Source organism: Suncus etruscus, chromosome 15 (genome assembly GCF_024139225.1).
Source record: "Suncus etruscus isolate mSunEtr1 chromosome 15, mSunEtr1.pri.cur, whole genome shotgun sequence".
In the NCBI taxonomy this organism is placed as follows: domain Eukaryota; kingdom Metazoa; phylum Chordata; class Mammalia; order Eulipotyphla; family Soricidae; genus Suncus; species Suncus etruscus.
The window spans coordinates 47,941,951-47,958,591 of NC_064862.1; the positions used below are offsets into that span (position 1 = coordinate 47,941,951).

At 44.6% G+C, this 16,641-nt stretch overlaps 1 pseudogene; it reads left to right on the forward strand.

The window, feature by feature from the left end:
• The first annotated feature begins 5,766 nt into the window (after positions 1–5,766).
• Positions 5,767–12,108, forward strand: LOC126029840 (histone-lysine N-methyltransferase PRDM7-like; annotated as a pseudogene).
• The last annotated feature ends 4,533 nt before the right edge of the window (positions 12,109–16,641 follow it).

Genomic DNA, 16,641 nt, shown 5'->3' on the forward strand with positions numbered 1-16,641 from the left:
AAAATTCATTGAAGCACCATGGTTACAGGAATGTTTGTAGAAACCCATTTCAGTCATGGAATGTACACCACTCTTTACCAGTGTAACCCAACTGTCTTTGGGACAGGCATTCTCTCTCTCTCTCTCTCTCTCTCTCTCTCTCTCTCTCTCTCTCTTTCTCTCTCTCTCTCTTCTCTTCTCTCTCTCTCTTCTCTTCTCTCTCTCCTCTCCTCTCCTCTCCTCTCCTCTCCTCTCCTCTCCTCTCCTCTCCTCTCCTCTCCTCTCCTCTCATTGTCATGGTAGCTGTCAGTGCAGTTAGTGTTCTAATTGCAGTCACCACCCTTTTGTGGCAAGCTTCATATCAGGAACTGGTCTGGCCCTCATCTTGTCTCTGAATATTTTATCATATTGTCTTTTATTTTTCTTAAATCCCACAGATGAGTAAGACTATTCTATGTCTATGCCTTCTTTTGCCTCTGACTCATTTCAGTCAGCATAATAGTCTCTGTCCATCCATTGGATTCATACTTCCATTTTTTTTTTGAGTCACACCCGGCAGTGCTCAGGGGTTACAGTGATCAATCTCTCTCTCCTCTCTCTGTCTCTCTTCTCTCTCTCCTCTCTCTCCTCTCTCTTCTCTCTCTATCTCTTTCTCTCTCTCTCTCTCTCTCTCTCTCTCTCTCTCTCTCTCTCACACACACACACACACACACACACACACACACACACACACACACAAAACCCCCCAAGCAGACTTTAGGTGATGCATAGCAATAAAAGGCAACATTTTTCTTTTTAATTTTCAATTTTTTATTATGAGAACAAAGATGCAAAAAAGGTCAAGGTAAAGTTAGTGGAAAGACAACCACCCATAAACAATTCTCAGAAGAAATCCCCTTGCTGATACCTTAATTTTGAACTTTCAGCCAAAGAACATTAAGAAAAATAAAACAGAACCCATGCACTGTTACTTTGTCCCTCAAGCCCCTAGATTGTAGTACATTATAACATTTCTTAGCAGTACACAAAGCAATCTAAAGCCATAAAATTTATGTAACTCCTTTAATATTGAAGGCAGAGTATATTTTTTTTACACATTCATGCACATGCATATTAGTTTAAGTTAACCTCAAAAGTTTAAGTGTTTTTTTTTTTGTTTGTTTTTTAAGGATTAGACTCACAGTGGTTCTCAAACTATGGCCCGCGGGCCACATATTGTATTTGTTATCTGTTTTGTTTCTTCATTGCAAAATAAGATCTATGCAGTGTGCATAAGAATTCGTTCATAAGTTTTGTCTTTACTATAGTCAGACCCTCCAATGGTCTGAGGGACAGTGAACTGGCCTCCTGTTTAAAAAGTTTGAGAACCCCTGGTTAGAGTCAAAAGAGCCCAGTAAAAACAGTGTTAGAGTGGCAATTGTTGTTTGCATAGGCCCAGCAAAATATGGGGACATGGAAAGGAAAAGTCTTGGCCTAAATACAAGGAGACCCTACCCCTGAAGTTTTCTGGTATAAGACTTACCTAGGCTCCAGGCATACTAGGTTGTCCAACCCAGCATTGTCTGTAGTGCCAATACACTTTTATTTTTCACGCAGTTGTTGGTGTCAGGTTTCTGTATTAAAGATCCTGGAGGGGCCGGGCGGTGGTGCTAGAGGTAAGGTGCCTGCCTTGCCTGCGCTAGCCTTGGATGGACTGCGGTTTGATCCCCCGGTGTCCCATATGGTCCCCCAAGCCAGGAGCGACTTCTGAGCACATAGCCAGGAGTAACCCCTGAGCATCACCGGGTGTGGCCCAAAAACCAAAAAAAAAAAAAAAATGGTCCTGGAATCTGCATATACACATCGAAGTCAGGATGATGTGGAGTGTCCTCTAGTTTCACCTCACAATCAGAGGGCAATGGAGTGGGGGGAGAAGAAGAGGGGAGGGGAGGGGAGAAGTAGGGAGGGGAGAGGAGAGAAGAGGGGAGGGGAAAATAGAGAAGAGATGAGAGACCATGCTTAGAAGGCATCATACCATCCTGAGGAGAGGAGAGGGGAGGGGTGGGGAGGGGAAAGGAGAGGGGAGAGGAGGAGAGAAGAGAAGAGAGGGGAAGGGATGGGAGAGGAGAGAGATCATGCCTAGAAGGCATCATGCCATACTGTGCAGCACCACAGACTGCTGCTTTGGTGACCTCTAAACACCTCGAGGAGCCCCCACCCCCCAACATACAAGCCCCAACCCAAACAAAAATCAAACTGCTTACTGTGAAACTGGTTTCTCATAGATTGTCACATGTCCTGGGAAAATAAACCAAGTCAATGACCCAGTGTTCTCTCAGTGTGTTAGAGACGAGCAAAGATGTTGAAAAATAAGTGGCTTTGACAAGGGAAGATGATGGGGGGGGGGGTTGGCAGTGCCCACAGGGAGCTCTCTGGACTTCTGAAAAACTCTCTGTGAATAAGATTGTTCCCCCAGCACTTTGTGGAAGTGAGAATCTCCTCTGACATGTGTTATCCACAATGCTAAAAGAGAACAAAATCAAAGTTGTTTCAAACTTGCAACAATGCGCACTAGTCTGAGGTGACAATGTAAGCCCAACCTAGTCAACCTTGCTGGTAATGGTCGACTCCCTTTTAGAATGAAGGTGTTTTTTCTTTGTGTGTGTGTGTGTGTGTGTGTGTGTGTGTGTGTGTGTGTGTGTGTGTATGTGTTTTGGGGGCCACACCCTGTGGTGCTCGGGTTACTTCTGGCTCTGTGCTCAGAAATCATTCCTGGCAGGATCAGGGGACCAAACCCAGATCATCCCAGGTTGGCATGGGCATAGGCAAATGCCCTAAAACTGTGCTATTGCTCAGGCCCATGTGTGTTTTTAAATTAGTTCTCAGGTGATAATGAAATTGGAGATAACTCTTGCCATCTTACAAGTTTATTTTGATTCACAGTGACTTGTTTGTACATTTTTTACTTAAAGTAGAGGAAATGCAGTTAACATTTGATTAATCTTGAATATGTTTTGCATTCTGGAAAATAATCATTTATTTTAAATGGCATCGGTCATAATAACCTTAAGACAACTTCTAATTTTTGAGTGCTTTAGGTCAGTCTATAGGGGGTGTCAGGCCCCGCGTGGTCCATGGTGAACCCTATTGTTTCCTTAAAACAACAAATCTCAGAGTTGGATCTGAGAGGTGAGTGACTTGGTGCATCTCTCTGAAGAGTAGAAAGCAGGCTTTTGAGCCAAAGTCTATATCAGTGATGCTCAAAGGTGGGGGGTATAAACAACCAACTTTTTTTCTATGTATGCCCAGCTAGAGAATGGAAGCCCCCTTAGCCAATACTGGAGACCCCCTATTCTCTCAACAGTTCAAGATGGATGGCAGCTGGGTGAATAGTGCTCTTGAGGCCAGAGCAGTGCTGGTTGACTGATATCCATATTTGACCCCGGCCCAGCAGAACTTCGTTCCTGTGTTGTCACCCCTGGGTCCCATGACCCACTGTCTCTCAGCTGTGGGAATTCTTATGAGGTCAGACTTCCTAACTGGATCCCCTCTACCCCCAGTAAGCCTATGCTATGTGCACCATGTGCAGGGAGACTAATGCCCTATGCAAGGAGTGATAGGCTGCCTCTGGGAAGAGAGTGAAAGTGTGCACTGGGTTGCACAGAGAAATCCTGCATGTTTTGTTCAAGACCATGTCAGCCTGCACTGAGCTGGGGTGTGAGCTCGGGATAACTGATAGTCCCTCACTGCCTGCAACAGTGTGTATGTGTTCTTTTTTTTTTTTTCTTCTTTTTTTTAAATTTATTTTTATTTTATTTTATTTTATTTATTTATTTTTTTTTTTGGTTTTTGGGCCACACCCTGTGACGCTCAGGGGTTACTCCTGGCTATGCGCTCAGAAGTTGCTCCTGGCTTCTTGGGGGGACCATATGGGATGCCGGGGGATCGAACCGCGGTCCGTCCTAGGCTAGCGCAGGCAGGCAGGCACCTTACCTCCAGCGCCACCGCCCGGCCCCTATTTTATTTTATTTAAACACCTTGATTACATACATGGTTGTGTTTGGGTTTCAGTCATGTAAAGAACACCACCCATCACCAGTGCAACATTCCCATCACCAATGTCCCAAGTCTCCCTCCTCCCCACCCGACCCCCACCTGTACTCTAGACAGGCTCTCCATTTCCCTCATACATTCTCATTATTAGGACAGTTCACAATGTAGTTATTTCTCTAACTAACTCATCACTCTTTGTGGTGAGCTTCCTGAGGTGAGCTGGAACTTCCAGCTCTTTTCTCTTTTGTGTCTGAAAATTATTATTGCAAGAATGTCTTTCATTTTTCTTAAAACCCATAGGTGAGTGAGACCATTCTGCGTTTTTCTCTCTCTCTCTCTGACTTATTTCACTCAGCATAATAGATTCCGTGTACATCCATGTATAGGAAAATTTCATGACTTCATCTCTCCTGACAGCTGCATAATATTCCATTGTGCATATGTACCACAGTTTCTTTAGCCATTCATCTGTTGAAGGGCATCTTGGTTGTTTCCAGAGTCTTGCTATGGTAAATAGTGCTGCAATGAATATAGGTGTAAGGAAGGGGTTTTTGTATTGTATTTTTGTGTTCCTAGGGTATATTCCTAAGAGTGGTATAGCTGGATCATATGGGAGCTCGATTTCCAGTTTTTGGAGGAATCTCCATATCGCTTTCCATAAAGGTTGAACTAGACGGCATTCCCACCAGCAGTGGATAAGAGTTCCTTTCTCTCTACATCCCCGCCAACACTGTTTATTCTCATTCTTTGTGATGTGTGCCATTCTCTGGGGTGTGAGGTGGTATCTCATCGTTGTTTTGATTTGCATCTCCCTGATGATTAGTGATGTGGAGCACTTTTTCATGTGTCTTTTGGCCATTTGTATTTCTTCTTTGTCAAAGTGTCTGTTCATTTCTTCTCCCCATTTTTTGATGGGATTAGATGTTTTTTTCTTTTTTTTTTTTTTTTTTTTTGTTTTTTTTGGGCCACACCCGTTTGATGCTCAGGGGTTACTCCTGGCTATGTGCTCAGAAATCGCCCCTGGCTTGGGGGGACCATATGGGACGCCGGGGGATTGAACCGCGGTCCTTCCTTGGCTAGCGCTTGCAAGGCAGACACCTTACCTCCAGCGCCACCTACCCGGCCCCAGATGTTTTTTTCTTGTAAAGTTCTGTCAGTGCCTTGTATATTTTGGAGATTAGCCCCTTATCTGATGGGTATTGGGTGAATAGTTTCTCCCACTCAGTGGGTGGCTCTTGTATCCTGGGCACTATTTCCTTTGAGGTGCAGAAGCTTCTCAGCTTAATATATTCCCATCTGTTAATCTCTGCTTTCACTTGCTTGGAGAGTGCAGTTTCCTCCTTGAAGATGCCTGTAATGTCCTGGAGTGTCTTGCCTATACAAGTGTATGTGTTCTTAATGCCTACTTGGGTATTTGGATTGGCTCCAAAGAGGAGATTGCCAGTGCGGAACAGCTTTGGGTCTAGGTACAGGCAGCAGCAGGCTTGGAGCCAGTTCCTTGGCCTGGCCTTGCTCCACAGTTGAATGGGTGCTTGTGTGGCCTGGATCGGTTCCGATAATGAGACACCATCTTACTGGCATTCCAGGGAAGGAATGCTGTCGGGTAGGGGCCCAGTGAGGCCTTAGAGACCCAAATAGCAGTGACTAGTCAGTCTAGTGAGGGCAACCCAGACTAGTCTTGAGGAGGGACAAACGCCAACTCATGGTAGCAGGGAACCATTCCTGGGCACAATCAAAGGCGGGAGGTCAGGAAGCATGTCTCAGAATCCAGAAAGGATGCAGGTAACAGTATAGACTGGAAGTCACCACGTGGCCACCAGACTGGGAAATTGGCTGGTACAATCCCAGAGATTCTTCAAGCTCTCATCATAAAAGGCTGACAACTCAACCTTGGCCAATGTTTACATGGGAAGTGACCAGAAGCCAGAAGGCCCCCCTCTGGGGGGGACATGTGGCTCTGATCCTAGCCTTTCACCCATTTGTGGGAGGCCTGAAACAGCAGTGGGCAGGTGAGTGGACACAGATGGGTCTCAGGACTTTAGTGGGTGACGCTAAGCCACCCATTGTCTTGGAACGTTTCTATCTGGAAGGTTTTGGTGAGCAGATCTTCCTGTTTGGTTTGGGGTTTGAGGGTGTGTGTTCCTTTCGGTACTTCAGGTGTAGAGAAGGATGGGTGTGCATGCACAGGGTTTTCTTCAGAGCCCTTCCAGCCTTAGGGCACCTCCTGAGCCACTTTTTCTCACGGGAACACCTGGCCCCAGATTTCCTGCCCCTTGGTGTGGGCCCAGTGCCCCATCTCTGTGTTCTCATGACTTTGGAGTTCTTTGCCCTCCCTTGTGGTTAGGAGCCACAGTAAACATGCAAAGAACAGCCAGATAGGTAGCCCAGAGGCAGGAAGGCCAGGCCTCAGCAAAGCACTGCCAAAGACCATCTGTTACCCTGACCCAAAGGAGGTGTTTCAACCCACCGCCTGCTCTCAGAGAAGGTCAGAGGTGGGATTCAGGTGGGGTTGAGAGATAAGAGTGTGTGTCTGCAGGAGGGGTACTTCTCAGATTGTGTGTGCCATCGGCATTTCCTGTCTCAGGTTTTTACATTTCTTGTCTCAGATACTGGCATTTCCTGTCTTACTCAGGTACTGGTATTTACTGTGCCAGGTACTATTATTTCCTGTCTTGGATACTGGCATTTTCTCTCTCATTCAGGTATTGTCATTTCCTGTCTTAGGTTCTGACATTTCCTGTCTCAGATTCTGGCATTTCCTGTCTCATGTACTAGTATTTTCTACCTCAGATACTTAGAACAGAAAATGAATGCATTTATGAACAAAAGTGCTGGTGTCCTTCCTTTTTTGCAGAAAAAAAATTGGGGGTGGAGTTGTCTGAAGTTGAGCCCAGCCAAAGCGTGACTGAAGTACCTGTGCTGTGGGGTAGCTTACAGAAGACACAGCCTGTCCTAGAATTTTGGGCAGGAATTCCTCAGCCTGGAATAACATGAAGTCCTCATATGGCAGTTCCAAAGCCACAGACCCCAGTCCCACTTGCATTATCAAAGATTTCCTTGAGAAGAGGAAACTTTTTTTTTTAATTATGAGAACAATGATGCAAAGAGGACAAGGTAAAGTTACAGTGAAAGAACAATTGCCCATAAACAGAGTTCTCAGAAGAAATCCCATTGCTGACGCCTAAATATTGAACTTACAGTCAAAAAATCATTAAGAAAAATAAGGCAGAACTCATGTACAATTACTTTGTCCACAAGTCCCCAGATTGTAGGACATTATAACATTTCTTAGCAGTACCCAAAGCATCCTAAAGCCATGAGATTTATGTGACTCCTTAACTTTGAAGGCATAGTATTTTTATATGTTCATGCACATACATAATTAGTTTAAGTTAACATCAAAAGTTTAAGAGGTTTTTTTTAAGGGTTAGTCAAAAGGACACAGTAAAAACGGTGTTAGAGTGGCAAATATTGTTTGCATAGGCCCACCAAAATATGGGGGTCATAGAAAGGAATAGCCTTGGTCTAAATACAAGGAGACCACTACCCCTGAAGTTTCCTGGCATAAGACCAACTCTAGGCTCCAGGCAAATTAGTTTATTCAATCCAAGTCATTGTCTGTAGTGCCAATACAGTTTTTTTTTTTCACGCAGTTCTATTGTTGGCATCAGGTTTCTGTAGTAAAGATCCTGGAATCTGCACATCCTACATCGAAGTCAGGCTGGTGTGGAGTATCCTCTAGTTTCACCTCACAATTAAGGGGCAATACAGCAAGCCCTGCCCAGTAAGCAGGTCATTGTTCTTGTTAAGTCTTCTCAGTGTTAAGGGAAGTCTCTTTTGAGTAGATCGATGTCAGAGCAGCTGTAGGGTCTTTCCTGGTAGAGGAATGCCGAGGAGAGGAAACTTTTATAAATTAAAAAAAAAAACAACAACCAAAAACAAACCCAGACTAGAGCCCCTGTGGGCCCTTTAGATATAAATGAAGTTTCTGTCAATGTGTCGAGTGTGTGTGTGTGGGGGGCATCAGGCCTGAAGACTTGGTGTGTCAGGATGTGTGTGTGTGTGCATGCGTGTAAAAGACCCTCTTTTACCTGCATGTGTGGATACCCCCCAGAATCCCACCCTCCATAACTTCCTGATCTAGGTTCTCACCCATATTTGACAGCTTCAATTTTTATTTTTATTTTTTTTGTTTTTATTTTTTTGGTCACTCCCAGCGACGCTCAGTTATTACTCCTGGCTCTGTGCTTAGAAATTGCTCCTGGCAGGTTCAGGGAACCATATGGGATGCCGCGATTCAAACCACCATCCATCCTGGGTCAGCTGCTTGCAAGGCAAATGCCCTACTGCTGTGCTAGCTCTCCGGCCGTGCAATTTCGATTTTCTTTTATTCCTCAGTGGTCCTCTAGGGGGATGCAGTTCTATTGCTAGGCTGACAGAGGCAAAATTGACCTGTGTCTCTGTGTCCCATCATGCGGGGCAAATGACCACAAAACATCAACCTGGCCAAACGGTTTGATAGTCAGACTTACTGGTGCTGGAGCCAGCAGGCCATACCATATTGGGATGGAACTAGACCCTGTGCACACATGACCTGTGTCCCCCACCACCATGGATTCCTCTGGTCCCAGCACCCAGTCACTTTCAAAACAACAAAACATTTTCATTAATGCCATCTGACCTGAAAAAAAAAAATACGTACTTGACAGCACTTAACTTGAGATGAAATAAATTCTAGAGAAGAAATGAGACCATTTTTTCTCTAGAGATACTGGGAAACATACAGGCATCATAGCAAGTTATGAAGGAAAGTGTTCAATTCCCAGAACTCTGCAAGTGGAGGCTAGGGAGCTCAGGGATTACTCAAGACTCTGGGCTCAGGGACCACACCTGGTGGTGTCCGGGGTGGGGGGTCACCAAACTCGGTGTTGGGGGACCAAGCCATTTATTACATACAGCACAAATGCCCTGCCTGTTCTCTTCTTCTTTCCCTTCATTTATTTTATTTTATTTTATTTTATTTTATTTTTTTGGTTTTTGGGCCACACCCAGCGGCGCTCAGGGGTTTCTCCTGGCTGTCTGCTCAGAAATAGCTCCTGGCAGGCACAGGGGACCCTATTGGACACTGGGATTTGAACCAACCACCTTTGGTCCTGGATCGGCTGCTTGCAAAGCAAACGCTGCTGTGCTAACTCTCCGGGCCCGTTATTATTTTTTAAATCATGTTAGGGGCCTTAATGGTAATCATGCTTAACATTAATAATAGTTGTGGAAATGAAAGATCACTTCCATAATCAGTTGTCATTACTAGCTGTTGGCAGAGACTAAACAAGGTGGGGACAGGTTAGCTCTGCAAAATAAAAAGACTAAGTGGAGGCTGCTGATGTGGGAGAACTGTAGGCAGCTTGGGAGTGGGGCTGCTTTCTTTCTCTGCCTGAACCTGCTAAGCTGGAACCCAGGACAAAAATTAGGGAAACTGGAGGTGTGAAGTTCTGGCGATTGCTGGTCTTCTGTTGAATTTCCTGGGTTGAGGGCCAGAGATTGGGGTGTCCAGGGACTCTCATTTATCAAATATGTTATATATCATATGACCTGGTTGTTGTCTCTGAGGCTCTAATGGGGGAAAATATGGACAATTATGTGGAGAGTCACTGTAAAGGCCAGACCCGTAACAAGTGTTCATATTTAAAAGGCTGTACCCTAGGCCTCATCATGCGGAACAACCCAGTAGCCAGTTGACAGGAAGCAGGACTAAGAGGCCATTGATTGATGGGTGCTGGTCTTTAAGGTGCTGTATAAAGGTACACTGTTGTTGTCTTAGCTAAAGCAAGTTTTAATTCAGGTGACTTTTAAGACATGTCTCCAGATACAACAAACACCAGGATACAACTGGAAAAGGAGATTTGGTCAGGAACTCAGGATGAAATGGGTCTTAGGAGATTTTTGGAGATGGGCTGGCATACTGGCTTTGTGCAGGGCCAGAAAGGTGCCCACATAGGTGCCACTATCAGAGGGATCATGTCTTGAAAGATTTCCTTTGTGTGGATCAGCATTAAACATTCTAGATAGTTCAAGATGACCAGTGTTTTAGCTCTAGATGGTGAGCAAATGGGTTTCCTCCATCACAAAAAAAGCTTGACTAGTCTGTTTGAACTTCTTATATGGCCTAGTAAAGAGCCTATTTTGAGTCTTTCTCCCTTCTACTAACTTCAAGACACCACCCCTAAAATGTTTGCCTATAAAAAAAAAAGACTAGGAATCTTTATATTTTTCACCTAACTAAAATTATATCCCATTGAACTTGACCTCTCTCCCTAATACCTGGGAGATGTTCTTCATCCATATATTAGAATATATGAATTGGGTTTGATTATTTTCATGTCTATGAATAATTATAGAGCAGCAATTTGGATGAATGTGCCACCCTTCATGCCTTTTTTAGAATTGCAAGGATTTTATTATAGGTGAGATGATGTAAATTGTACTTACCTAGCCATTCTGTTTCAGAGTAAGAAGGTAGTACTCAGTTTCACTTTATTTCCCCTTAGGGAAAGGAATTTATTTTTATTTTTTAACATTTTTTTATTTAAGTTTTTTGGCTACACCCAGCTGGCGCTCAGGGTTTACTCCTGTCTCTGTGCTCAGAAATTGCTCCTGGCAGGCTCGTGGGACCATGTGGGATGCTGAGAATTGAACCCGGGTCCATCCTGGGTTGGCCACATGCAAGGTAAGGTAAATGCCATATCATTGTGCTATCCTCTGGCCCCAGGAATTTAAAAATCTTTATTTTTCAATTAGGTTCATATGGTTACCAGGGGACAGAAATATAGATCCTAAAGATGCTTCAAGTCATGTTTTCTTCCCAGATTCCATTTCTAATGTGATAATGCTTTCTGGTTGCTTTATCTTACAGAGTCAGGACTTTTTAAAAAAATTTTTTTTCTCCCATTAAAAACTGCCTGGAGAGCTGAGGGACTGACTCAGGCTTGCCAGGCAACACGGGGTCATGCATTTTGATCTGGAAGCTGTGACCAGGTGGTCTGGCCAGCCTCACTGACATGGGTACAGGCACCATGAGTCAACTGGACCAGCCAAGGCCAACATCAAGAGAAAGACAGGAAAGCCAGTGTTGGTCAAAGATACTATCAAAAGCATTTCCATGTATTTCTCCAAGAAGAATGTGCAGAGATGGGAGACTGGGAGAAAATCCTACACAGGAATGTCAAGAGAAACTACGAGGAGCTGTTTGCTCTAGGTCTCAGAGCATGTTGACCAGCATTCATGAGGCATCGAAGGTAGTCCATCGAATCTCAGGCAGATGACACTGAGGAGTCTGATGAAGAATAGACACCAAAGCACCAAGTCAAATCTTCTTGTGTGGTCTTCAGAGTGGAGCAGAGCAAACACCAGAAGACAATGGGCAGGACACAAGTAATAATGAATCTAGCTCAAAGGAATGGTCAGGAACAGTTAATTTCTGAACATGAGTGGCTCGTAGCAAACTCAGAAATCACTGTTCCCTCCTGGAGAAGCAAATACTGCTGGACAGGTCTCTAAACCAAAACTGGAACTCAGGAGAAAGGAGCCAGAGATGAATATATATTATATATAGCTTAAGAGAAAGAAAAGGTTATGCATATCAGTAAACCCAAGGATGGTGATTGCCTATAACTGTCAGAACTTCATCAATAATTGCACTGCTCATGGATCTTCTATATTTGTGAAGGACAGACCCTTAGCAAAGGGGCATTCTAACTGTGAAGTCTTCACTTTGCCACATGGGTTGAGAATTGGACCATCAGGCATCCCTGAGGCTAGGCTTGGAGTATGAAATGAGGCATCATACTTGCCAGTGGGTCTACATTTTGGCCCATAGGAGGGCTAGATCACAGATAATGAAGAGGCAATCAATAGTGGATACTCCTGGCTGGTCACCAAAGGGAGAAGTTACTATGAGTATATGGAACAGATGAATATTTGGCAAATTGTGTATGTAAACTGGCCAGAGATAATAATGAGCAAAATCTCGTGGCCTTTCAGTATCACAGGCAGATCTTTGACCAAACCTGCCATATATTGGTCTGGTATGGAGATTAATATGCCCAGGAAGTGAGCACAAATCTAGAAATCCATCTATCCCTTTTGTTCTCTCACCTTCTCTATTCAGAACTTTCTCAGTCATCACATGAAATGTCGTCAGCCCTTTATGACCCTTCCAGGAACATCTGCAAGAAAGCACCCTCAATCAGAAAATTCCTGCTGGGCCGGATAGTACAGCAGTAGGGTATTTGGCTTGCATGCAGCTGAGTTCAAGTGGTTCTTTATGTCTTAAAGGTTGCAGACCCCTGGTAGAGGGTTTGGATCTTATAGGACAGGTTTGTTTTTTTTTTATTAGTAAGACACTTTCCTGAGAGCATCCACTTGTTTTGGCTGTTGGTTGCAAGCAGACCCAGGATGGCGGCTTTGATTTTATTGAATACGGAAAATGGAGAACAAGTTAGCAGACAGGCCAAGAACACAGTGACTCAGGAATTTGTACCTGGTACAAGAAAGGCCTTCAGGTCTGTTAACAGAGACACAGAAAATATCAACAAACTATTGAAATTCCAGCGAACACTTCCTCTCCTCCAAAGGTATCTGAGGAGACTGTTACTGCAAAAGTCTCTGTTCCTGTCTGTGATGATAACTATCCAGAAAGAGGTTCTTTTCCCATACAATCCTCTAGATTGTGAGTTGAGTGTTTTTTTAGTGTTGAGACTGGACTATCTAGTACGATATATGACATGATAGCGATGTGACAAGTAATAGTAGCTAATTATAATCCAATTATTAATCAAACGTACTCAAATGTAACTGATGTAACTTATGGAGAGATGCTTGGGATGCTCATGGTGCCTGTGGTTTTTGCCTTTGCCTCTACAGCCCCGGCTTGTCTCCTACCCCCATCCACCCTGGAATTCCCCCAAGCCTTGAGCAGGTCAACATGAACTTTAAGAGGATAAGCAGGATGTTCCCATCACAATCGACCGACGACAAACACCTGGCAGATGTGCAGCCGCCTCAGCATGTTTGCTCAAATGTAAAGAATGAAAATACCAGCCAGAGAACACATCCCCCTTTAGGGAGGAGCCGGGGGGGCCTGCCATAATTGGAGTGTGAGGGTCCAGGGTTCAAGTCTCTGTGCAGGCGCCAGATGTTGCATTTCGCCCTTAGGATGGGCTTGGATGGAGAAGGATGGAGGCCTTTATTCTTAGGCCATAGCCACGTTGCTTCATCCTCCATCAACTGGCGGGTCTGGGGTCCAGGAAAGCGACGGGTATTGAACTCACTCACAGGCAGGCTTCAGGAAGCATCAACTTTATTTATGCCCTATCCACCACATGTGTGGCCTATAGCATAACCTTTTAAGCATTCGGCCATTCTTAGCTAGCCCTGCATCTTAACTCCTTTCAGCCATCTTCCCTTTGACCTCCGTGCTGGCAAAAGACCAAAAGGCCCTAATCTCCTCTGGTCAAAGCCTTATCTACCTTTTCCAAGACCCCTCCCAGGAAACGGGTGGGGTCTTGCAGGTAAGGTCAAGTTACCTAGGAAGAATGGGTGGGATGAGGCTTCAGGAGTGGAAGATGAACTGTCAAATTGAACATTGGGTTTAAACCTGGACTAGGGATTGGGGCATTTTACAAACCCTGATTTCCATACCTAAAGATACCTTAGGCCTCTATGACTCCCCAAGTTGCTCGGGGCCTCTGGTTCTGAGTCTGTATGACATACCTGGTCACCCCAGCTAGCTGGAGTCAATAAACCTGCTTTGCTATTGCATTCTCTGAATATTCATGGTCTTTGAGGTGGTGGGCTTTCCCAAATCCTTGACATCAAGACCTCCCTAAAGAGCACCAGATTTCATACTTGCCCTTGAGTGGGATACCTCTCATGTTCTTTAAGGAGGAGGAGGATTTTGAAAAGCTATCTATGCCTCCCTTTATCTGTTCCCTTCGAGGAACAGAGGGATTTTGGAAAACTGCTGTATGAAGATTCCCCTACGCCTTCAAAGATGTTCCTTCCTCTGTGGTCTTCCAATGTGTTGGAGTCTCCAAGCCTGTTGTCGGACTTGGTTGTCGAATTACCATCAACTGTTTGCTATGATTCAGATACTTCAGTTTCTTAGTGTTTTACGCATAGTTGTGTTTTTGTGTAAATAAAGCTATTCATTTAACAGGCAAAAAAAAAAAAAAAAAGACACTTGGGCCCGGAGAGATAGCACAGCGGCGTTTGCCTTGCAAGCAGCCGATCCAGGACCAAAGGTGGTTGGTTCGAATCCCGGTGTCCCATATGGTCCCCCATGCCTGCCAGGAGCTATTTCTGAGCAGACAGCCAGGAGTACCCCTGAGCACCGCCGGGTGTGACCCCCCCCAAAAAAAAAGACACTCTTGGGCTATAGAGATAGCATGGAGTAGGGCATTTGCCTTGCATGCAGAAGAAAAGTGGTTCAAATTCCGGCATTCCATATGGTCCCCCGAGCCTGCCAGGAATGATTTCTGAGCGTAGAGCCAGGAGTAATCCCTGAGTGCCACCGGGTATGATCCAAAACCCCCCCAAAAAGGACACTTTCCCGAGGATCAGTGAGAGCCAAGGACAGTCCTGCTTCTGAAGGACTAGTGTTCCCTCCTCTCCCCCCTCGCCTACCTGTCTGGACCCATTGGGCAGATGGCATGTGCTGGCCTTACCCCCTTTCCCTAAGGAGGGGACCTGAGGGCAGGCTGGAGTGGGAAGGATATCCCATTTAGCTTTATTTATTGATTGACTGATTGGTTGGTTTTTGGTATTTAAGCTCCATTGGGGGCACTAGGTCTGGAGCCATCTTGCCCCAGGTGAATGAAGTTTCTGTACTGACCTGATGGCTTCTTTTAATTCATGTCTGGTGGCATGGAAAAGGCAATAATGTTTAAAATGAATTTTGGGCTGGAGAGATAGTACAGTGGTAGAGCATTTGCCTTGCATGCAGCTGACCCGGGAGGGACCCAGTTTGATTTCGGTATCCCATATGGTCCCCCCAACCCCAGCCTGCCAGGGGTGATTTCTGAATGCAGAAACCAGGAGTGACCCCAGAGCGCTGCTGAGTGTGGTCCCAAAACAAACCAATCAGTCAATCAATCAATCAATAAAGTTTTAAAAAATGAAATAAATGAATTTGATTGTCAGATTTTCATAGTAATCTGCAGGGTCACTCACTGTTTTAGAAGCTACCTCTAACATCACTTCTCACAGACAGGGCAGAAATGGTAAAGAAAAAGAATAATTTTTTTTTTCTATGTAGCTCTTATTAAAGTGTAAGATGGGGACCGGAGAGATAGCATGGAGGTAAGGCATTTGCCTTTCATGCAGAAGGTTGGTGGTTTGAATCTTGGCGTCCCATATGGTTCCCTATGCCTGCCAGGGGCGATTTCTGAGCATAGAGTCAGGAGTAACCCCTGAGCGCTGCTGGGTATGACCCAAAGAAACAAAAAAATAAAAGCAAAAACAAAACAAACCAAAAACAAAAATAAAGTATAAGATGATGTTAACATAATACAAATCTGCTTTGAAGTTATAATTCAGCAGCATTTAGTATCTTCGAAATGTGTACAACCACCACTTCTGTCTAGTTCCCAAATATTGTCATCCCCTACAGTCACACTTCAGTTTCTTTCCTGTCTTCTCATCTGTGGATTTAATGATTTTATTTAGTTATTTATTTTTTATTTTTTTGGTTTTTGGTCCACACCCGGTGATGCTCACGGGTTACTCCTGGCTATGCGCTCAGAAGTCGCTCCTGGCTTGGGGGACCATATGGGATGCCTGGGGATCGAACCGCGGTTTGTCCTAGGCTAGCGCAGGCAAGGCAGGCACCTCACCTCTAGCGCCACCGCCCGGCCCCGGATTTAATGATTTTAGACATTTCATATAAATGGAATCACACAAGGTAGGGAACTTTGGATCTGGTTATTTTGTTTTCAAGTTTTGTCCACGGTTAATCATAGTCATTTTAAGATATTCCAGATTATCTCTGAATTTTTTTTATTACTTTAACTTAAAAAGAACCAATAGTTTATTTATTTATTTATTTATTTATTTTTTTGGTTTTTGGGCCATACTTGGTGGTGCTCAGGGGTTACTCCTGGCTGTCTGCTCAGAAATAGCTCCTGGCAGGCACGGGGGACCATATGGGACACCGGGATTCGAACCAACCACCTTTGGTCCTGGATCGGCTGCTTGCAAGGCAAACGCCGCTGTGCTATTTCTCCAGGCCCCTATTTTTTTCAAAATAGTTTTACATTTAAACCAAATTTCAGACACCGTTTTATAAGAAGAGAGAAGGCTGCTTTTCTTTCTCTCCCTTCCTTCCCTCCTCTCCTCCCTTGCCCTTCCCCTTCTTTCCTCCCTCGCCCTTCCCTTCCCCTCCCTCCCTCCTGCCTGCCTCCCTGCCCACCCTAAAAATAAATAAAAAAAAAAGAGAAGGCACTAGCTGATGATGTGGCTTAGTGGTAGAGAGAGATAAAATTTATGACCAGAGGGGAGTCTTCCCCTTCCATCAGATTGTTTGATCTGAGGTTGGAATCAGTTTAGTCATAGAGAAGTTTAACTTCTATGTCA